Source organism: Brachyhypopomus gauderio, chromosome 12 (genome assembly GCF_052324685.1).
Source record: "Brachyhypopomus gauderio isolate BG-103 chromosome 12, BGAUD_0.2, whole genome shotgun sequence".
In the NCBI taxonomy this organism is placed as follows: domain Eukaryota; kingdom Metazoa; phylum Chordata; class Actinopteri; order Gymnotiformes; family Hypopomidae; genus Brachyhypopomus; species Brachyhypopomus gauderio.
Window position 1 is genome coordinate 14,403,227 of NC_135222.1, and position 25,721 is coordinate 14,428,947.

The following is a 25,721-nucleotide window of genomic DNA, read 5'->3' on the forward strand; positions in this document are numbered from 1 at the left end:
AACATATAAATAATGACAGGAGGTAGCACGTTAACTTGAACACACCCAGCAAAGAGGCCAGACAGAATTAGGGAATTAGCGATCAAGTTAATATTGAAACCAGTTTAAACCTGGAATACTTAAAACTACTTCACTCTTGTACCACAAAAGTGGTCCTGAATCACAGACTAAATGTACTGTTAGCCAAGAGTGAAATAACTCAACTCATGCAACTAGTAGCGCCTCCACACGCTTCCCTGGCTGAGCGACTTCTTAATCTGCTGGGCAACAGTGAGGTGGGCACTGAACAGAGAGGGCTGAAGAGGCCTAACCTTTCATGGGCCTCCTGGTCACCCCAGCAACAGTCTCTCACAGCAACCCAGGGCAGAGCCCAGGTGTGAAATAATCCCGGATTGTCCCGCGTCGCTGCACAAGCCATGCCAACACCCGTCTTATTCGGGTTCAGAAAAACTGCGGGGTCATTGCAGCCGCTGATGGCATGGCTTTGATGTCATGGACTTTCATACCTTGAACCAGCCTCTGGGTGCCCAGAGGTTCTGAGCAATTTCACACGGACTGGACAACAGGCAGTATAGGACTCTCTATCTCCAAATCTGCCCAGCAACAGTGAAGTGAATGAGGGAGAGGTGAACAAAGGAATGGTAAATAAAAGAAAGGAAATGAATCACAAAACGGAATGGCAAAAACGCCTTCATGGTTCCAGTGCTGTTTCCACTCTGATCACTGTGCCTGTTCAGCTGAACTGACTTACCAGAGCTACCGCTGGTTTCCAGACGTCTGGCCCAAGGCACTGGGCTTCAGTCAAGCCACAGAGGGCCACCCCAGAACATCCAGCTTACTAGAGGGCAGAATTAATTTCTCCTTCTGTCAGAGTTTCTCGCCGATTCCAAACCAGCGTGTCTGTTAGTGGAGCTGCTGAAGCTGTTTCTCCTGAACACACGATACTATGATGGGTGTTACCAAGCAGAACAGAGGCGAAAGCCACACAGCTTCAAAACGTTTGGCAACTACATTGATAGGGTTCGTGCTCGTCTGACAGAGAGTGTAACACTGCTCAGCTGGTTTCAGAATCTTCTGCCAGCAGATGTGGGCAGATGGGGTCTGAGGTTTACACCAACAGCAGACAATCAGTCCCACCAGGATTTCGCGGGCCTTTTTTGTGATTGTTGCGGGCTAAAATGTTTGATGTTGCGGGTGTTTTTCAAAAAAATTGCGATGGAAGTTGCGGTGTGTTTTTGCTTTTTTGTGAGTACATTACAATAGGGAGTAAATGTTGTATGGTTTCCTCTATTTAGTAGTCCATTTTAATTATCTATTTACCTATTTATTCAGGGTTGCCAACTTTTCAAGATCGCTTGGGGTGAGATTTGAACCTGGAGGGGGTGGCGAACATTAATTGTTGACGGGGGGGGGGGGGGGGGGAGCGGGGTTAGCGAACGTAAGTTGTTACCGGGCGGCCTGTAAAATGGACACAAATTAAGTATTATATCGAGATCGATCGCCAGTGGTTGTGCCAGAGCGAACTAGTAACTCACAGATATGGATCAGAGATAAATAAACTTTATCTCTGACTTTAAACTTTATCTCAGTTTAAAGTTTAAACTTATAAACTTTATCTCAGACCCTCGCCGCTTGTGTGCGCTGCAGTGACTTCGCGGGCTACCGTTGCATTGTGGGGAATGTAGTGTTTGTGCGTGCAAAACACCATCGGGCGGCTGTGGCCTGCGGGCCGGTTCTAATAGTAATTAAATATCATCCAGGGGGGCATAGATAATCAATTCGCGGGTCGGATCTAGACAGTTTATCCCCGCTTTCATGTAGTGTACCGGGATACTGCTTTTCCCGATCTTTTTGCCGTTATTTTCGTCGCTCATGCTGCTTTCAGTCTGCTCCTCTTGAACGTATATACGGAAGTAAGGCGGGAGTTTGTCGACGTCACATCAAGACGACATCAGTGATTGGTCAAATTTGCGGGAAAGTTGCGGTGATTGGCTGAAGTTGCAACACCGCCCTGAATTCGCGGTGTTTGCTTGAAGTTGCGTTGAAGTTGCAAATCGCAACATCGCGACTTTCTGGAGGGTCTGGACAATACCAGACAGTCTCACCTCAGCAGACAATACCAGACAGTCTCACCTCAGCAGACAATACCAGACAGTCTCACCTCAGCAGACAATACCAGACATTCTCACCTCAGCACTCTGAGGGAGTATTCAGAGTTATCCAACTCTGTGTCAGGTTACATCATGTCATTTGGAGGTGTTTGAACTCTCCGAACCTTAAAAGGACCATGAAGAAAACTGGAGGTGAAACTCCATGAGATATAATTCTAACATCCCTAAGGACATGGACATTTGCATTGACGCAAGTTCATTTTAGCCCCCATTCATGTTCAGAAAATGTCTAGTTTAGCTAATTGAGTATTTTTGACAAAAATGTGTGGGAACTTGAGTGGTAGAAAATAAGAATAATTCATGGCTTCTAACAATGGCTTATGAGTCACAGAAACCAGAAAATGTGACAGGTCAAATATTTCCGTACTGATCCCCTCTCTCTCTCTCTCTCTCTCTCTCTCTCTCTCTCTCTCTCTCTCTCTCTCTCTCTCTCTCTCTCTCTCTTTCTCTCTCTCTCTCTCAATTTCATTCAGCTTGGCTTCAAGACCAACTAAAATGAATTTCTAAAGCTAAACACAGTCAGTGGTGCTGGAAGCCATTGTAAAACTTAACACATTCAGTACCAAACACAGTGAAAATGAGGAGGCCAAGCACTTCTCACCAGTCTGACGTCACATGTCATGGAAATGCAGAAGACTCTTATTTCAACAAAAATGTTTGTGTGTTTTTCTGGTTTGGTCAAACGATCTGGACATCAGATCTCTGTGTGTGTTTGGTAAAAAGAAAAGTTAAAGTGTGTTTAACCTAGAACGAGGCACTTTGCATCGAATATGAACAGATGATGACCCTCTGCGATCTTAGTCCAGTATAACCAGCTGTGTACTGTGATGCTTTAGCGATACTGATTAAATGATAATGAGCATGCATTGCAAATCTTGTTAATGAATGACATTAGATTCCAGCAATGATTACACTGAGTGAGACTGACTCATAACCAGCACATTTACTGCAGGGCTTTAACGTCATGCTCCGAGCACGTGTGTGAGGGTTGGGGGTGACTGAACTGAATTACACTATATTATGAGTCTATATGCCTGAAGTTTATTGGTGCAAAGTTTAGCCCCATGCTGAGTGTGTTCAGTGAAGGAAATATGAAGGTAGTCTCAACTTAACTACTCAACTTACACTCAACTATCTGTAAGTCAATTCTGTGGTTTAGTGAAAACCACCTGTCTCTTTTTTTGACATCAAGTCAAAAATCTAGTTTGGCACTACACATCTAACATGAAAATCTGGTGACATTTTTCTTATGGTTTAGAATTCTAAAACATGTTTTTATTGTGTTGCTTTCTTAACCTGTGCCGATTATGTGATGGTTTGACTGCAAATATTGTGCGCCTTGCATCTGACACACTTAATCGGAATCAGAATTAGAACCAGAATCAGAATCAGGCTTAATGGAAGAGGTTCAAGAAGTTGCAGATATCAGTATACAATTTGTTGGTGGCTCAATTCTCAACTAAGCTTAAAATAAGTGTGATATAAGCAGGACTGAATTGATTTGTCTGAATGCTACTGATGACATTTACTTATAACGACTATATCAGTGAAAGGGGTAGGTGTATGTGAAGTCTGGTTTAGAATCAAGTAGACATTGCACATGATCTACTGTGTTCAATATATCTAAGGTCACGTTTGGTATAAATGTGATGACAGCTAATACAGTTTTATACAACTGAATGTGGAAAAGTAAACATTGAGACACACAACCAAGCAACACAACCCATAGATCATATACCAGAACATGTACAGGACATAGGAGCAGGACACATCTATAGATCATATATAGGACATATGCAGGACATATGAGCAGGACACTCTCAGAGATCATACACAGGAACATATACGGGACATATGAGCAGGACACTCTCAGAGATCATACACAGGAACATATACGGGACATATGAGCAGGACACTCTCAGAGATCATACACAGGAACATATACGGGACATATGAGCAGGACACTCTCAGAGATCATACACAGGAACATATACGGGACATATGAGCAGGACACTCTCAGAGATCATACACAGGAACATATACGGGACATATGAGCAGGACACTCTCAGAGATCATACACAGGAACATATACGGGACATATGAGCAGGACAACACCAAGTCCAAATGGGAGGAACTATGAGGTGGAGAACAACAAGGCTGAGGTCTCGTGGGCCCTCCAAGATACATACAGATACACAAGCAGTGGTGAACCACACATAAGGACAGCAGTCGAGATTCAGAGAGAAGTGCATCTGTATTCCAGTTTTCTGTTTAGTTTTGGGTCCTGTTTCTGCTGTTTGTGAGGTTCAATAAAAATCATGTTTGCCAGTATCAGTGCTACATAAATACATAAATATAAATCTCTCTCTCTCTCTCTCTCTCTCTCTCTCTCTTCTTTATCCATGTCTCTGTCTGTCCTACTCTGCTGAACTTTTCTTTGCTCTCTCTCTCTCTCTCTCTCTCTCTCTCTCTCTCTCTCTCTCTCTCTCTCACACACACACACACACACCATGGTTCTTTTGCAGCGTGATCTGGGGTGAACTCTGGGGAGTTAACTTTAGCACCTTACTCCTCTTCTTCCCAACGAGAGCACAGTGCTGGTGCTAGTGTTAGTGTTGGAGTAAGTGCTGCTGGGATTGGTGTTTGTGCTGGTGTTAGTGTTGGAGTAAGTGCTGCTGGGATTGGTGTTTGTGCTGGTGTTAGTGTTGCTGTTAGTGCTGGAGTTGGTGTTTGTGCTGGTGTTAGTGTTGCTGTTAGTGCTGTAGTTGGTGTTTGTGCTGGTGTTGGTACTGGAGTTGGTACTGGTGTTGCAGGTGCGTGTGTTGGGGTTAGTACTGGGGTTTCTGGTGCTGGTATTGTTCCTGGTGTTGCTTTTAATACTGGTATTGGTACTGGTGCTGCTGGTGCTTGTGTTGGTATTAGTGCTGCTGGTGTTGGTGTTAGTACTGGTGTTAATAGTGGTTTTGCTGTAGGTACTGGTGATGGTACTGGTGCTGCTGGTTTTGGTGTTAGTGCTGGTGATGCTGGTGTTGCCGTTTGTATCTGTGGTAGTTCTGACGTTTGTATTTGTGTTAGTGGTGGTGATGGTGTTTGTACTGGCATTGGTGTTAGTACTGTTGTTGGTGTTAGTGCTGGTGCTGGTGTTAGTGCTGGTGTCGGTGTTAGTGCTGGTGATATGGTTGTTGGTGTTAGTGCTGGTAATGGTATGTGTTGGTACTGGTATTAGTGTTGATATTGGTACTGATGTTGGTGTTGCTGCTGGTGTTAGGGTTGGTGTTGGTGTTGTTGTAGCACAACAATGGCTGAACTCTGAGATCTGCTATTCATTCAAGCCCACAGGTGAAGATGTCACACACAAAGCGAAACTTTATTTCTCTACAGAGAAAGAGGGCCCAAGTGGCAGGATTCCAAACCCTAGTTATCCCTCAGCGCTGATCTGACTCGGTAGCTGACCACGAGCCTCCTGCACATGAAGCTTTATAGGTCAGTCGTGCGTGAGGCTGTGTGCAGGGCTGGGGCCGGAGCATGCAGGCGTGCGTGGCCACCAGCTCTGTGTGCAGGAGACGTTCTGCGCCAATTAGCTTCTCCTTCGTTAACCTTGAATCCGCAGGGCCAATTTGCAGAAGAACAAAGCCCGAATCTTGTTTCACCCGGACACCTCTGCCGCTTCCAGAGAACATGGGTGTAAATTGGACCTCTGTGTCTTTTTGTTAGACAACCGCCATAGACAACCGCCATTCCGTTTATGCCTTTATTCTCCGGGAAGAGTCTTGTCTTATGTGCGCTGGGCATCCTGCCAGGTCAAGCCGACATGGCGTGAGGGCTGCGGTTTTTGGCATCGCTGACCTGCAACCTGCATGGTTTTTGGCACTGCTGAGGTTTGTGATTGGCCTGTTGGGGGGCCTATGATTTACAGCAACACCACAGCAGTTCATCTGTGTACACTGCTTATTCAGCCTGCCCTGTGCCAGCCATGACCAGTGACTGATAGGGCAGACTGGAGTGGGGCGGGGCCTCCCTGGAACCCGACTCAAAGGGGAGGAGTTTGATGAGGGGAGGAGACATTGAGACTTTGTTCAGCACCTTAAATCTTAAATGTAACCTCAAAAATAGCCTCACACCATCAGTTTGAAGGCCACATCAGTCCCATAATAACAGCAAATTTTGGGAAGAAAGTCAACTACTAGGGAAAAAAAGTTAAGTCTACGGCTAATATGGATAGTATTATTTATATGAATTCGTTTGTTAATGAAAAAACTGTTGGTATATTAGATTTGCAAGGACAGGGGGGCATTTTCTATGCAGAAAGAACAATGATTAAATAAATAAATATCAGCGGATCACAGAAGGCACGTGAGATATACTGACCTTGATGTGAGAACACGGCTATAGTGTAAAAATCACGCACCAGAAAATCACTTGCAGTGTTCCTGCTAATGACCCCATTCAAAAGCAAATTACGTTCTAGCTAACCAGCCATGCTAATTTTGCTCCAGTACAGCTGGAATGTTCTAGTTTGAAGTTTTCAAATCATCTTGGCACACCCTTAGCATTTCATACACTAATATTTTTTCTCTCAGTCTCTCTCTCTCTCTCTCTCTCTCTCTCTCTCTCTTTCTCTCTCTCTATCCCTCTCTCGCTCTCTCTCTCTCTCTTTCACACACACACACACACACATACACACACACACACACACACACACACACACACATGCACACACACATATAAACCTGATTATAGCTGAAACGTTGACTCTGGGACAGAGATAACACAGGACAGTAAGGCTGTGCCTGAAACAGCAGGAAATGACACATCAGTACATGACCAGGATGGAGAATCACACAGAGAAGCTTCACCCACCTGGCAGTATGGTTGACACAAATGTCCATAGAGACTAGTACACCAGCCATGCCGATCACCCATTGGCTGGATTGATGCTTCAGGTAGTAGCTCAACTTTAGAGAACAAGGTCTCCACAAACAGGCTCTCTCTTCACTTTTAAGTGTCTGCTGAGTGTAAGCCTTAGTCAAGTCTGAACAAACAAATAATTCTCCTCAGAGCACAGCATGTGCCTCATGGGCAGTGTTGGGAACGTTACTTTAAAAAGTAATTAGTTATAGTTACTCACTACTTGTTCAAAAAAGTAACTTGAGTTAGTAACTGAATTACTCTATAGCCCCCATACTCAAACTCTATAGCCCCCATACTCATACTCACATGCTATCTATTTCTGGCCCGCGAGCTGTTTTGAAAAGTGTTTATTTTTTATTTTTTTTATTCTTTTTTTTCAATCGCGCTATCCGCTCTTATTTTGAAATCGATCTCAAGACGATGCCGGGGATTGCCTTTATGGCAACAACAAACAGGTAGCAGACGCCGAAATGCTTTCGCACCCCCCCTGTCGACAGTTTACGTTCGCCGCCACCCCCCGTAACCAGCCCCTTCAGTGATTGAAAAAATAAAATGTGGCCCGTCATCATTTCTATTTGAGTACCCATGCTCTATATTAAAAGTAACTCGTTACTTTGCATTACAGTAAAAAAAAAAGTTATATGCCAGTGAATAAGGATTTTTTGAAAAAGCAGTTTTCACAGTCAGTTGAAATGAGTAGATCAGAAAGGTGTTTATGTCACGGAACAGCTCTGGACCCTTCCCTGTGGGCGTGTGTTTACGTCGTCTGCGTCTTGCCGTCTGCGTCGGTGGAACCTCGTGGGTGTGGTTGTGTCTGCGTGTGTTCATCCGTCCCACCTGTGGCTCGTCTCGTAATCACTCGGGGCTCATGTAGTCTATTTAATGTGCGTTCGCGCAGTGTCGTGTACTTGTCGTTGTCTTTAGTCTGCACGTTACGTGTGTGTGTTAGTCTTGATGTGTTTCCGTGTTGTCTTGCGTAACATCTGAATAAAGCAGTGACATTGATGTCAAAGCCAAGGATTCGTGTCTCGTCCTTCGTGCGGAGCCCAGCGTTACAGTTTAACTTTTGATATTTATTGTACATCAACAGACCAGTGCAGGATAAAATCCTTTAAAATCCCAAATCTATGTAAAAAAAAAAAAAAAAAAAAGCAAAAGTAAACAGTTACACTATATAAAGTGCACTTGCATCTATCAAATAAAATTAAATTCTCTCAACTTGAGACAACTGGTTTGTTCACAACAGAAGTAAACTTAACAATAAAACCTCTATTCTTAATTAAATAAATCAAATACCCAGTCTGGTAGACATTCAGCAAGTATTTTTAATGTTTATATCGCCACTTTGATAATGCTCATTTTTCTTCGGTTTGCTCCTGACTCGCCATTTCTGCCTCTTCTCCGTGTCGTGTGTCGCTGGTGTGATTCGGCACGCGTTTAAGAACACTGGCTCTGATTGGCTACCATAACGCTGCTATAGCCAATCGCTTACTGACTTGTTAAGTTAAACAGGTGTTACACCGAGAACTGTGACCTATCGAGATCTGTTACTCCTCACTAGCCTGGGCAGCGGTCCGCTCGGATTACTGTTAGTATATCAATATAGTAACGCACCGCATTTAATGACCAGTAACGTCAACGGCGTTGTAACGACAGGAAAAGTAATTAATTATATTATCCTGTTACTGACAAAATGACGCCATTACCTAACGCCGTTATTTTTAACGCCGTTATTCGCAACACTGCTCATGGGTGTCATTTATCACAGTCTGAAATGGAAGCTCATGTCATGGATGAACTTGTCAGTTTCTCCAAAGCTCCTCCCACATCTAATGTTCCCTAGATATAATTTACAACATCTTTAAACAGACACTTATTCAGCTTAACATCTATACATCCATGCTCTGTGTTCAGAACATGAGAGAGTTTATTGATGCAGTGCACTGCTGAACGTCCTCAGTGACCCACTGACCCTCACTGACCCTTACTCTTCACTGAACCTCCTCAATGGCCCACTGACCCACACTCCTCACTGAACCTCCTCACTGAACCTCAATCCTCACTAGCCCTCACTGACCCTCACTGACCCTCAAGCCTCACTGGCCCTCACTGACCCTCACTCCTCACTAGCCCTCACTGACCCTCACTGACCCTCACTCCTCACTGAACCTCCTTTCAATACTGAGGTGTTTTTCTTGGAGAACACAAATTGCCAGCAAACTAGAAATGAATGGAAACATTATGTTTCTTTCTACTTCATGCAACCAATTAGCCAAGCAAAAAACATCTCATTTGCCAAAGAATGAAACCAACTAAAAATAATATGCATCTCCAATGAAGTTAAAAAATTTAGCTTGTTTGTTTGTTGTCTGTCCATGAACAACCATTTCAGACATTTCCTTCCATGACACATTAATTTAATTTGCATGTTTTGAGATGATTCATGTGCAGAACAGAGCATAAATATCATAAAAATATATTAGCAGTATCTTTCTCCAGCACTATTCCCCAGAAACGGTGGTGTTTGTGCTCTTCGAAATCTATGTGGTAAGATAAGACTGCATGCATTGGTTTATAAATACACATATACATACTGCATCATGTACTCATCACTACTGCATCATATACTCATCAGTACCACATCCTGTACTCATCACTACTGTATCCTGTGCTCATTACCACATCCTGTACTCATCACTACTGCATGATGTACTCATCACCAGAGTATCATGTTCTTATCACTACTGCATCATGTACTCATCACTACTGCATCATGTACTCATCACTAGTGTATCATGTTCTCATCATTACTGCATCATATACTCATCACTAGTGCATCATGTTCTCATCACTACTGCATGATGTACTCATCACTACTGCATCATGTACTCATCACAAGTGTATCATGTTCTCATCATTACTGCATCATATACTCATCACTAGTGCATCATGTTCTCATCACTACTGCATGATGTACTCATCATTACTGCATCATGTACTCATCACTACCGCATCATGTACTCATCACTACCGCATCATGTACTCATCACTACCGCATCATGTACTCATCACTATTGCATGATGTACTCATCACTATTGCATGATGTACTCATCACTACTGCATCATGTACTCATCACTACCGCATGATGTACTCATCACTACTGCATGGTGTACTCATCACTACTGCATCATGTTCTCATCACTACTGCATCATGTACTCATCACTACTGCATCATGTACTCATAACTACTGCATCATGTTCTAATCACTAGTGTATCATGTTCTCATCATTACCACATCATGTACTCATCACTACCGCATCATGTACTCATCTCTACTGCATCATTTTCTCATTACTACTGCATAGTGTACTCATCACTATTGCATGATGTACTCATCACTACTGCATCATGTACTCATCACTACCGCATGATGTACTCATCACTACTGCATCATGTTCTCATCACTACTGCATCATGTACTCATCACTACCGCATGATGTACTCATCACTACTGCATCATGTACTCATCACTACTGCATCATGTTCTCATCACTACTGCATCATGTACTCATCACTACCGCATGATGTACTCATCACTACTGCATCATGTACTCATAACTAGTGTATTATGTTCTCATCACTACTGCATCATATACTCATCACTAGTGCATCATGTTCTCATCACTACTGCATCGTGTACTCATCACTATTGCATGATATACTCATCACTACTGCATCATGTACTCATCATTACAGCATCATGTTCTCATCACTACTGCATCATGTACTCATCACTACCGTATCATGTACTCATCACTACTGCATGGTGTACTCATCACCAGTGTATCATCACTACCACATGCTGTACTCATCACTACTGCATCATGTACTCACTACCACATCCTGTACTCATCAGTATTGCATCATGTACTCACTACCACATCCTGTACTCATCACTATTGCATCATGTATTCATCACTATTGCATCATGTATTCATCACTACTGCATCATGTTCTCATCACTACTGCATCATGTTTTCATCACTAGTGCATCGTGTACTCATCACTACTGCATCATGTTTTCATCACTAGTGCATCATGTTTTCATCACTAGTGCATCATGTACTCATCACTACTGCATCATGTACTCACTACCACATTCTGTACTCATCACTATTGCATCATGTACTCATCACTACTGCATCATGTACTCATCACTAGTGTATCATGTTCTCATCACTACTGCATCATGTTTTCATCACTAGTGCATCATGTACTCATCACTACTGCATCATGTACTCATCACTACTGCATCCTGTACTTCACCAATCGTTCATTTCTGAGCTGGTGGTATTAGAACCAGCAGGATGTTACATTGTCATCAATCATACAGATTTAATATCCTATAATCATAAAATATCATAGCAGTTAAACAGCCACTACCACACCACTACCATGTCAGTTTGTGCAGGATGTTTGTGCAGAATGCTTGTGTAGCATTAGTGATGGGTCTGACGACACTGAAACCTTGGCGTATGCGTCGAGCAAACAAGGCGAAACCCCGTGAAACCCCATTTCTTTTCAAGGACAACCGCATAACCAATACAGTTCCTGTATCGCTTAGGTCTGAATATGCCAAATTGTATTTATAAGGGAGATAATGTATCAGCACGCTTGTGGGTTTTGTTGGATTAAGATAGTTTGTGTTCTTTGCTTTGCACTGGTTTTTGGCTTGTCAACGAATATCAACCAAGGAAGAGAAAGTTTTCTCCTGTGTGAGATCATTTTGATCTTACCATGGAGAATATGGTAAGTCATTATTCCATTCTTGTTTCCACTATTGATATTTTTTCTTTTGGGTTATTCCAATTTCTTTCTGAAGGATATTTGAATTAATTTGCATATATTAACTTTTATTTCGATTATAGGTGAAATGTAGGATTTGCTCCCAGTTGCTGTTTTACAGTAACTGGAGCAGTTCCACAATGCTGAGGCATTATCAGTCTGTTTCTAGTCTTTATTGAAGTTGCCTGCAATGAATTTTAAAATCCAGCAGATGTCGCCATTAAGTGTTACTACCAAACAGTTTCAACACTGTGTTGACACAGTGTGGGAAATGTGGCATACACCCAATGAGGCCTCATCTGACCATCACTATGCAGTACCATTGTGCAGGACGCATGTACAGGACGCTTGTGCAGGACCCTTTGGCATCAGTATACCCTTTTCTGACCGAGGCACACAGCAGTGCCATACTCTTCACCTCTACTGCGTTCAGCTTCAATGCTGTGCAAAGGTCAACCCAACCCTTTTTTCTTGTTGTAAAGTCGACTTTATTTAGCAGCCTTTCTGATCAGTTGGTTGTTGAATGTTGGTAACTTCTCTTTTAGTTTTCTTAGTTTTAAAATAACTGTCCAAAAACACCACCTGTTTTCAAGATTCCCTCAATCTTAGGCTGACTTCTAAGTATACCAAACTGGAGACGTCAGCGTGTTCATGTAACAGACTGGACTGATACAGGCTTGAGCAGGGGGCAACGGTCTGAAGACCTGCACACACCACCAGATGGACCAAAATCTCTAAATGCATGGTCAGGCCTCACTTATATTAGCAGTTGAGGTTCCTTGGTCTGAATCAAAGCAGAAATCCTTACATTACTATAGTCCTGGTTCACTTAGTGTTCACACTAGTGTATAAGACATAAAGAACCTCACAAGTTTACTGAGGGCAAATTTGGGAAGATGGAGGAAATGGAGGAACAATCAGGCAGTCATACAAATAAAACCTGAAGGACATGGTAGCAAAGCAAAACAGAAGCTGAAATACAATAGTACACCCTCAGCATCCACCTGGTCTCCCACAGACTACTTATCCCATAATCCTTCTGGTTGTTCCTTATCCCCTGATTCCTTGTTTGTCATTATGAAGTCTTGTTTACCTCGTCTGCTATTGCTTGACGTTGGCTCCTGACACATTCAGCATCTTAACATAAAGTTCAATACATGTGAAATGTGTGCCACATTTTTGTCAATTGTGATTTTTTACACCCCAATCGAAATTTGTCCTCCGCTTTTAACCCATCTGTGCAGTCAAAACACACACACACACACACTAGTGATTACTAGATTACTGGATCACACGTGCCCAGAGCGGTGGGCAGCCCTAGCCTGGCGCCCAGGGAGCAGTTGGGGTTAGGTGCCTTGCTCAAGGGCACCTCAGTCATGGCCTCAGGTCTGGGAATCGATCCCACGACCCTCCGCTCACAAGACCAGTTCCCTACTACCAGACCATGACTGCCCTTCACTCATCTAACATGCAAGACTACATCTAACATCAAACAATGGCCAGTCACAAAACACAAGACTAACAGGAGACACCTAGGGTATATTACAGAGAGGCGGGGCAACAAACTGTGCACGAGTGGGAGGTGGGGCAAAGGCAAGGCAACAAAGGAGGCATGGCTAAGGGCACAGAGCCAAAACAAACAGAGCACTAGGTTAGACAGTGATGGCATACCACAAACACCAGAGGAGGGTCAACCGTGACATTCGCATGGATACGTCACACCCTGACTGAACAATTTAGTGGTATGCATTTTGGAACAGCAACTACGATAATACCAAGTGATCTAGAGCAACACTCTATGCTACGCCTGTGGGAGGAGCTGACAGAACACATCAGGGAAACTGGGGGAGGAGTTTGTTCAGTACGTGGACAATTTGGTGCATTTTAAGCTCCAGTTGCACTACCACTCTGTTTTTTTAGACATTGTTCAGGGGTTGTTCAGGGTCACAACTTTTGACATCACATCCTGCATTGGTGCTATGTTCAAAATTCAAGCGAACTACCCCAGAGTTCATTAAGACACGAACACGGAGACAGACCTGCTGGAGGGGTGTAGATTTACCTGTTGGGAGTTTCATAGAGAGCATTTTAACCTGCTATATCAAGCTATAATGAGCTGTACTGAGCTATAATGAGCTATACTGGACTATAAAGAGCAATAATGAGCTATACTGAGCTATAATGCGATAAAATGAGCTATACTGAGCTATAATTAGGTTTAATGAGTTATACTGAGTTATAAAAAACTATAATGACCTATAGGCTACGGAGCTAAATTGAGCTATAAAAAGGTATACTGAGCTAAACTGAGCTATAATAAGGTATACTGAGCTATAATGAGTTATACTGAGAAATAGAAACTAACGCTGCACTTTGTTCAATATTTTCAAAAGTCTGAGCTCGTTATGTAGAGACACTGGTGAGAACTGCAATGTCGATGCTTTTCCTTATGATTTTTGAGCTTTTAAGATTGGCGCTACAGATACAGGAGCAGGAAGAGTTTCTGCTGGCTCCCCAAAGGCCGAGATTACAGCAGGGCCCCCCGGGTGTCCCCTCGCGCACCATCATTTCTCAGAGCTCGTTATCGGAGTTCAAGGGCTGACATTCCCTATGCTGTGTGAGAAGGATCAAAGTGTGGGAGCAGACCGCTGACCCAAGACCCGGTGGTACATCGGGCAGCAGAGACAGAGTTGACCCGATGTATCGCTCGATCGGAGCTGCTGTCGTTAGTACTGCCGGCAGCAGTGTAGCGGATACATATGTTAGTTTATGGATTATGAACGGGGCACCATCCTGATTGCTCAGGAACCAGTATTGTGATAACGGAGATAGTGGAATATGGTTTGATCAGTCTCATTACTAAAGGGTTAAGTTCTGGTTCCGCGCAGTGACCTAATACCATCGACCAAAATATGTATTTACCACCATGACCAGATTAATGAATAACTGTCCAAATTTATTAAATGGTAATATGACAATTTATACAAAGCATATGGAATGATTTGGCTCAAAATGAAACTAAACCTATATGTGAATCTACTAATCTAAATCAGGGATATAATAGTGAAAAACAAAGAATATAAAATTAAACAACAACAGCAAATGATAAGCAATTATCAACGGTCATGAGATTTAAATGGATTATATGACTACCCTAATTGCCTAACTAGTGTAGGACTCAGGGACGGACACTAGGTCTTTAGAAAGAGAAATAGAAAGGAGAAAGAGAAAGTTTGGGCAAGTTAACGGTAACAGTATTTACTAGATCGGACTTTGGGAGAAATAGTAGCTGGCAACCGCAAAACAGCATATGAACTGAGCGTCTTACTTCGAAGAAGAGGCGAGGTTATGCGGACCAACCGGTGCGTGTTCACGGTTCGTTCCTTGAGGTGGCTAAGTCCTACAGAGCGGGTCACGTGAGACGGCTCGAATCGCGGACACTCAGCAGTGACGTCACAGTCACAGCTGGAGGGCGCAGACAAACTTGTGCAGGTAACTTGACTGAGAAAGAAATTGAGCTTGACTTGAACAACTACACGAAATAAAAGTATGTTTGACGACGACACATAGAATAAAATAAAATAAAGAAGAATCTGTTGGACTCGGTGAGAGCTTTAGTTGCGGTCTCTTGGCATTGCTCTACTGGACACTGCAGTGTTCGGCGTGAGTCCAGCACTCTGATGGTCGTGATGGTTTTGACTCCAACGAGTTCGAGTCTTTGAGTCTCGGCGAGTCTGGCGAAATTCTTCAAGTCCTTCCAAATCAACCAGGCTGCCAAGCTCCTCATTTTCTTGGAGCAAGGGCCTCTTAAAACAAGTTTTAGGGGCGTAATCGAAGGCACTCCCTAGGTCATCATGTTCTTGACCACTGGGCCTGTATTAATGAATATTCATGACCTCTGCCCGGACAGGGGAGAGAGAGAGAGAAAGGGAAAGAGAGGAGTGCCCGTCTTTCCAGGTCTAGTTAATGACTTAACCAAAGACAAAGGGAATTCCATATTTCTAAATAAATTGACTTACATACTCTGCCTAAATAAGAATTAATTTGGTTCTATTAGTCTACACATTGAGCCATTCTTAATTTCCACTTTGGTCAATAAATGACATAATGCACAGACAGGCATGAATGTGAGGTCACATAAGCACACATGAGAATGATTACATTTGATGAGTAACATACAAACCAATACATAGATATGCGTATGCCTATTATAGCACATTACATGTTGATACTTGGTTATATATGAATCTAAATTAATATTACATCGCAATACAAGTGAATTGATATATCTAAAATAATGCAGCACAGTGTTACGGTGACAGTCCCGGACCCTTCCCTGTGGGCATGTCGCTACGTTGTCTGTGTGTCGTTATGTCTATGTATGTACTTCCATGGGTGTGGGTTGTTCGTGAGCGTGTTTGTAGTCTCACCTGTGCCTTGTCTCGAGATCATGAGGGTATGTGTTAATCACCTATTTAATGTGCATTCACGCAGTGTCTTGTGCTTGTCTTTGTCTAAAGTTTCGTGTCAGTGTGAGTGTGTGTCTGTTGTGCTCGCGCTCCACCCGGAGCTTACACATCAGAGTCTGATAATAAACGTTTTGTGTTGCACCGTTCTCGCTCGTCATGCCTCCTCCATCGAGCGTGACACACAGGAATATGTGAGTACATAGGTCTCTATGACTCTAACACAGAATTAATGAGCATGCATGCATATATATATATGCATGCCTGCATTCACTATAGAGTTTAAGACTACAACAACAGGTATATCTAACTACTGAAACACAAAGTAATACATGGATATGCATCAATGTGGTGTGGTTACACAATAACAGGTTGTAACGATTCAAGGGGCGGGAGTGACACAAATGCAGAATTCAGGGGTTTTAATAAGGAGAGTAACAACCACGGCAATTAACAAAGAGGGCGGAGGGAGCTAAACAAAACCAAGGGGGAAAGACACCAACTAAACAGGTAAGCTAAACAACAGGGAACGCTAACGTATAAACGATAACAAACCGAGAACTGAGTAAGCACACAGAGGGGAAGAACATAACGAGGGGAGCAAAAGACACAAGGACAACACAACAGTAATCAATGACTAAGCGAACAATGAACCATGGAACTACAAAGGATACAAAATACTAGGGATATGCATAGGGAAAACAAACACTAAACAAGTGAAGATAAAACCAGCGAAGGCTAAGAATGAAGCAGGGAGGGAGAACTAGAACAATAACATGAACAGACTATGAAACAGGGCAAAGGAGAAACGAGGGACTACACACAAGGACAACAGCATGAACAATCTAAAGGTAATACAGAGGAACAGCGAGGACTCACGTGCAGGGAATGACCGACAAGGGAATGAAACACTCGGGGTTCTTTATACACAGAGACAAGACGGTGAAACGAGACTCAGGTGTGTGGGCACTAACGAGGGGGGCGTGACAGACAGAGGGAGGAACGAATGGGAGCGGGGAGCTAGGCGGGACCAGGGAGGAGGGAGGGGCTGGACGTGACACAGGTATTCTAATAAGATCACTTAATATTGAGTACATGAAAGATCATAAGTTGTGTCTTTATATCAACCACATTCCACAGTGTTCACATTTAGAGGCACATGGTCCTGTGGTCCTTTGTCCTTAAAGGCTGGAAAGCTGAATACTGGTTTCAAGAATAATTCATCTTTCCTTGTATGAAAGGTAGTCAAATTTGATGTCTCTAGACTGCATTTGCCGAGCTGGTTCCTGTAGGCTGAATTTCAATTCCGTGTACAGTTCAGATTTGGAGTTACAAGGATTTCTGAAATATGGCAACTTTAGTTTTGGATTGTAACACAAGAATTCAAAGGTGTTATAAACTGGGGTTAAACCTTGGGGAATCAGATAGGCCTGTGATTTAGGTTTAGGAGTGTAGACCTTTCCTGCTCTCTGTGCTCTGTGCCCTCCTGAGAAGGGTTGATCCTGGCCAGAGCACGTTAAGGGTCTTTGTTTTACTCTCAGACGTTCAGATAAGTTAAGTCTTCCTAAGCTTTTGGGAGAGGAGAGCCATTAGGAGTATGAATTCCTTGGTGCTTGTTACAGAGAGAAAGGCCAGTGTTTCTTTACATACAATTAAAGAGCTGTGGCTGGGTTAGTCTCTTGCCTTCCAAGGTGAAAGTAATCCACTTTGTGATATTGCAATATCTTTGGCTATCTCCGCTACAGCAGCCAAACCTAAACGTCATGCTACATACAGCTCTGTGGTATTATTCTCCACTTCAGTAATGTCACCCTTTCACCTAACCCTAACGCTAAACCTAAAACTAACACTGCTGCTCAGAACCTGCACCTATACAGGTTTTAAAAAAATATTTTTAAGCAAGATGAACTCCATCTCTACTCTGACCTCATCCCACTAGAACCACGCAGCAACAAGGAGAAACTGGTATCAGCTGGAACAAGGCTGTCCTCATCCCCATCACTCATCCCCACATCCATCACTCACCCAACACCTACGTCACTCATCCCCACATCCATCACTCACCCCACACCTCCATCACTCATCCCCACATCCATCACTCACCCCACACCTCCATCACTCATCCCCACATCCATCACTCACCCCACACCTCTGTCACTCATTCCCACATCTATCACTCATCCACATCACTCAGACCATCCCCTAAGAAGCATCAAACTCCACCCATCACCTGTGGCATTTGAAAGGATGAAACACACTAACCCTGACCCTTCAGAGGTGCAGCTGCACTCTACACCCCTTCTTCAGCAGGAGATCTACTCCCCATTGCATTGTAGGAACACGCTCCAGTTTCAAGTTTTGTGCCACACTGATATTCTGCTGGTCCCTGTAGTGACAATGCCAGCAGGACACTTTTTAACACAGCTCTGTCCCAACATCTTCCATCCAAGAGCTTCTCAGGAACAAAAACTGAAGCTTCATGTCGGATACTGAACTATTCAGCAGTTCTTTTATCAGCTTAAGAACATCAAATGGATCAGAGATCCTTGACAAAGCGAGAATGAGAGAAACTCACTCATGCTTTTATCTCAGCGGAGTTGATTACAGCAATGGCCTCCTAACAGGATGACCATAAGATAGAGAGCTTCGGTTGGTTCCCAATCAGCTGCTAGAGTTCTCACTAGGTGGAGAAGAGATCACATCTCCCCCATCCTTATGTCCTTACACACAGCTTCCAGTGTACTGCAATCATTGAGCTGCACTATTGATCTTTAAGGTGTAAGTGAGATATTGTTACTGGACTGGGTCTGTCTGATATGCTACAGCAGTAAGAGTTCAGCAGAACTCTCAGATGATGAAGAACTAGACAGTCAGTCCTGCCCCGGGTTCAAACTAAGCATGGAGAAGCAGCGTTTAGCCAGCATGCTGTTCTTAAACGGAAGCAGCTGTCAGAGGATATTAGAAGAGCCCCAACAGTACCTGATTTCAGACCTACACTCCAAACATTGCCAGGTTTACGGCTCAGGATAAACATTACTCCCTCAGATTCTTACAGTCGAGTTATGCGCTTTTGACCATAGTACAACTTGAATTTTTTCAGTTCTTAATTTCTCTGACTGGTTGATTAGTTGATTTTATACACTTTACTTCTTTTCTTAATCAGATTTTATTTCTAAATCAGTTTTATGTCTATTTCATTTATATTAGTGGAACCGTGCGTGCAGAGGCAGGATGCTAAGGCAGAAGCAGCATTCAAAAAGCCTTTATTTATGTAAATAAAGATTATATACATCAGTGCTAATTGCTAAAACTAAAATAAGGCAATAACCCTAACAACGATTGAACAACTGACATGGGACCTGCATAGGACACATACTTAAATACACAAAGAATAACACAACAGGTGCAACAAGACATGGAACAATTCAATGGGCAGGGAGCATAGGACTTCCTGATCATGTGGCCTGTGGTTAGTGACTGTAGTGACTGAAAAATTGAATTTTATGAAAATATACATTTTGTGTCCTCACCCAGTTCAAAGAGGTCATGACCATCATAAAGGGAGGCGTGGCTTACTCAGAAAGCCCTTATCGTGACTCACTAATATCTCTCCCTTCTTTAGCTGTGAAATGCCGTCTGTGTTCAAATGAAACTGTACTTCCAGTCCAAATCCTGATCAGTTTCTATTGATACACACAGGTGTGTTTGAGGAAGACAGCACAGAGTAGTGACTGTGTGGAGGGCTCAAGGTCATACAGCAGGGTCTGGGATACAGTCTAAAAGCCCTCTCTCACAGACAGCGTCCAAGATGCAGTCTACATGGGGACTCTCACAGAGTTTGAGATACAGTCTGAGATACAGTCTGAGATACAACTGAACTACAAGGTCACTGCTCAGAGAAATAATCCGGAAAGCATAGTGTCATGTGTTTGCATTCTGCTGTACAGTGAACATATAGTTACATGTTAAATGATCATTCCTGTAACACCATTAAAGTCAGCTAATGTTGGTCAGTTTCTTTCAAGGATTGGAAAACCTGATAGTGTCAACTCCACCCTTACAGATCCCCAAACTCCACTCTAACTCCATCCTTACAGATCCCCAAACTCCACTCTAACTCCACCCTTACAGATCCCCAAACTCCACTCTAACTCCACCCTTACAGATCCCCAAACTCCACTATAACTCCACCCTTACAGTTCCCCAAACTCCACTCTAACTCCACCCTTACAGATCCCCAAACTCCACTCTAACTCCACCCTTACAGATCCTCAAACTCCACTCTAACTCCACCCTTACAGATCCCCAAACTCCACTATAACTCCACCCTTACAGATCCTCAAACTTCACTATATCTCTACCCTTAAAGATCACCAAACTCCACTATAACTCCACCCTTACAGATCACCAAACTCCACTATAACTCCACCCTTACAGATCCTCAAACTTCACTATATCTCTACCCTTACAGATCACCAAACTCCACTATAACTCCACCCTTACAGATCCCCAAACTTCACTATAGCTACACCCCTACAGGGCCTGAAGATGATGTCACATGTGCAGGAGTGGCGGTGTAAATAAGGAGGCGTCAGACTCCATGAGGCGTTTAGTGTGGAGGCCAGTAAAAGCTCTTCACCCAGAGCCCCGTGCAGCTCTCTGGAGTTAATGAACCCATCAGCCCATCTGTTTCCCACTTTACTCTGCGTCTTATCTAAGAGCTGTTCACTGGAGTCAGCTCCTCCCAGTCTGTCTGTCTGTATCTAACTGTCCCTGCTGTGTGTGGGCTGGGGAGGAGAGAGAGACAGAGAGTCCAGCAGAACAGGCTTATCTCAGAGAGAGAGCACTGGGCCTGATTGAGCTCTCCACACAGGCAGGGGCAATGTGCACCAATGCCACGAACTCAGGGATGGTGTGATTAGATCCTTCATCTCTCTCACACACACACACGCACGTGAAGACACACAGGCACACACACACACACACACACACGAAGGACACAACAGAACAGGCCTCATTTTGAATACAATTATATTTAACACATACTCATACTGAGCACAATAATTCTGAACACACTCACATTTTGAGGGACCCATTTTGAGGTTCATGTATAACATGTCTGTCCAGGCAGGCGTATCACTCTGTCTCCTTACGAGGACATGGAACGGCAGAGCGTCTCTCGATGCTGGGACACGGGTATCTGGACGTCCAAAGGAGACAGCTCCAGGCCAGGGTAACGTGTGTGGGACAGGGGCTGCTCAAGGTAGACGCTTCAACAGTGGGAAGAGAAACACGCAAAATCCCACTGCATCATCCATTAGGACCTGGGGGACAAAAGGGACGCCTCTGTGACCTTCACCATAATGGAGGTGTGTGTGTGTGTGTGTGTGTGTGTGTGTGTGTGTGTGTGTGTGTGTGTGTGTGTGTGTGTGTGTGTGTGTGTGTAGGTGAGTCAGGGTGTTTGTGTGTGCATGTGTGGATGTGTTGGTGTGTCTGTGCATGTGTGTGTGTGTGTGTGTGTGTGTGTGTGTGTGTGTGTGTGTGTGTGTGTGTGTGTGTGTGTGTCTGTCTGTCAAATCCTCTGAATGCTAAATCAACCTTCCAGCACAGGAAAAGTAAACAAAATAAAATTGAAAGAACCTCAGTGGAAATATCCTTTTTGGCCATTTGCTGAGTGGACATGTACTGAATGGACATAGTGGGTCTGCAGACATAACATGGGGGTCGTTGTGCTGGGCTGGACCGGTAGCTGGTGTCTTGCGTCTGAGAAGCTTCAGTGCGTACGCACTAGCACGCTGTGTTCAACATGTCAGAACACTCTTATCCAGACCTGATGGTCTGAAGTGAACTGCAGGTGCTCGACACCCACAGGTCTCCAGATCACGGCATCAGCGTCGTCCATCCACATCTGCTCATGGGGAGAGGTGATGAGCTGGGGAAGGAGTAGCTGAGGAGAGGGCGGAGACAGGCACTTCAGACACCGCCCCATCACCGCCAAGGACCCCAGCCCCGCTGCTCCCGCAAAGGGTGAACGGGTGAGGGAGAGACGAAGAAACCATGGCAACAGAGACAAGAAGGAGTAACGGGAAGAGAGAGTGAGTGAAGAGGTGGGGATGATGAGAGGTGATAAAGGGAGAAAAGAAAACGAGAAGAAAACGAGAATTTGAGAGCCAGGGAGTCAAGCAACCAATCAGAAGCTGAGTTCTTACTTCTAATAGGTCCAACCCCAGCACTGAGTCCCAGCATCTAGTGGGAGGGGCTTTGCTGAGTTACTGCTCTCACCATGCATGGGCGGAGACATCCAGCCAAATGTTTTCCAAAAATACTTCGAAATTATTGACTTGCTTGTTTTTGTGTTTATTATTATGTTATTATGAGTCATTATTATAAATAAGTATTTCAGTACATGTACATATAGGAATTTAGGAAAATACATTTTGATATAATAAGAGAAGTCAAAAGTATAAACTGAATTTCCACAAAGCTGTGAATTAAAAACAAACCCTGGAGTGCAGGACCAGCTGTTCCATAATTGGCCTCTCCACCTCCTTCTTCCCACGTACCTGCTCAAGCGGACGGGGACGTCCATCGTGGAGGTCTGCACAGCACTGTTTCATTGGTGAAGGGAGTTGTAATGCACGTGCTTGGCCAGCAGGGGGGATTGTGCTGGGTTAAAGCTCTTGGGTGAGTAACTAAATGTAAAATGCCAAAATTCCCAAATGGCGGTTTCTGGTTTGGGAGTGTCAGCTAACAGCTGCAGAGCGCTTTCTTGGTCCAATCACAAGCAGCGCTATTGCCATAGCAACGTCAAATCAGTGGTAGTGGGAGGGCCATGTTTTTAAACGAGGTCGTTTTTCAGGGAACTGAGCTCAGATTAGAAACACTGGAACATTTGAACTTTTAACTTTTGTTTCATTTTAAAAATGTTCAACTAACATGGACTTGAAGTTCTTCTTGATATTGTTGTTGCTTATTTTTGTCAGGGTTGGACCCAGGCACGTGCCTCCTGCCGCCACTAGGCGGAGCACACGAGCTAGAACCAGGGGCAATCAAGCCCAATAGAACGCAGCTGTCAGCAGCCTATTTAACACGGGTGACTCCAGCAACCCGTTGCTGAAGTTGTTAGTTGTTGTTGCACTCGCAGCCTAAGCCAGTTACTCTTGCAGTGACTTATTTCTCTCAGTCTTCCGTTTCTCCCCTGAGTGTTCTCAGGTTTTGTCTCTCATACGTTCTGTTTGTTTCTTCCCTCTCTGTTCTATGTCGGTTTGTCTACCAGTGTTCTGGTGGACAGGCTGACAGGTATCCTGGTAGAAGCTTAGGTCTTGCCTACCTAAGCTTCATCTATTTTATTTCCCCTTTTGACACGTTGAGCCGTTCTCCGTGTGATTTTCGTTTTCCCGTTTTTTTTTCTTTGGACGTGTTGTGTTCCGTTCCGCGTGTTTTTGTTTGTTTACTTACCTGGTCTATACACACGTCAAGGTTCTCCATGTAGTTCTTCTGTTGTTCCCTCTGGGTTTTTTGTTTTCGTTTTCCCGCAGTCGCGGAGGTTTCAGTTTGGCTTTTTTTTGCCGTTTTGCTTTTAGTGGGTTTGCACTTGAGTCCTACACTCCTCGAAACCAGCGCGACACCACCGCGTTCGGGGGTGCCGCGTTACAATTTTTGTTAGTTTATTTTGTTTTTGTTAAACCCCGTTAATGTGACGCTGGGCACGGGGAGAAGGACAAGGCACGAGTCCAATCTTGCACACGCAAACGTCACATTTATTGTCAAATACAAAGAAGCGCAGACAGCGCACGTATAACATTCACACATGTAACGTGAAGTACGACTCTCACATAAATGACTCTAACAAAGACGAGCATGGGACACTGCGCGAACGTACAATAAATAGACAAATCCACATAAGCCCCGAGTGATCACGAGACGAGCCACAGGTGAGACTGATGAACACACTCAGACACAACCACACCCACGAAGATCCACAGACGCAGACGTCTAGACATAGACAACATAAACACATGCCCAAAGGGGAGGGGTCAGGGGCTGTACCGTGACAGAGCCCCCCACCAAGGGCACTACCTGTCCCGGGGTGCCAACAGAACTGAACACCCTGAACCCACACCGATGGGCGGATCCGGAGCTCTCGGTTCCGTGTCTGGGAGATGACCGCCCTTGGTGGAGAATCAGCCTAGAACAGCCTAGAACACTCTCCCTGGGGAAGACAAACAGGAACATTAATGGTACGAAAGGGAAAAGGGGATTCGGGAGAATCACAGGGATGGACACAAACACAGGCACAGACACACACACAAACGGAGCCAGGCTTTGCGCCTGTAGGAGAGCTGTTAAAAAGGGAAACCCTCCCGGAGCTGCAAGCGCTGCAGTAGGCGGTCCTCCTCCCGCCCTTGCCGCGAACCCTCCCCTGGGTGCGGCGCGGCTGGCGGACGCCCTTGCAACCTTTTCGCTGGCCGCGCGACCAGTCTCTCTGGCAGCCCCCGAGGTGCGCTCCAGGATAGGGCTGCTGATGCTCACTCTCCCCTCTCCGAGGACCCCACTGGGAAACTCCACCTCCACCTGGCGATCACTCTCCTGATCTAGCCTCCTGAGCTGTAGTTTCCATCTCCATCTCCTTTGCTTCACCGCCTGAACGCCAGATCATTGGCTCTACTGGGGTCTCAACTCGGGAACAGTCCATTGGGCTCCCCTCGGAGGAATAGGGAGCAACGTCCTCCCTCAGACCTCTCCTCCCTCTCACGGTCTCTCCGGAGTAATCCCAGGGGGGCGGACTCAAGTCCTCATTCTCCGTGCATGGCTCACTGTTCTCTTCCTCTGTGTATGGCTCACCGTCCGAGTACTCGGAGGGATTGGAGCACTCGGATGTGGGAGGGGGGGAGCCGAGTACAGGGATGGAGGAGGGCTTTCTTCTTCCTCCACGAGACGAGCCACAGGTGAGACTGATGAACACACTCAGAAAAAAACACACCCACAAAGATCAACAGACGCAGACGTCTAGACGTAGACATACACACGCCCAAAGGGTCAAGGGCTGTACCGTGACAGTTAACAGTCAGAAAAGCAATATGATTGTGTTCAGCTGAATGTGTGATGCATATTTTCATATTCCTGTATATGTTCTTATGTCTGTACATGTTGTTAACACATTTTAATGGGCTGAGGTACCAAGATGCAAGATTTACACATTATTTTAATTGTAGATTCATGTTTCAGTGGTCAGTCTGTTTAAATTCTCACTCTGTTCTCTGTAACGCACATAGTAAATGATGTTTTAAAAAGTGGCATATAAAGTTTATCATTATTATATAAC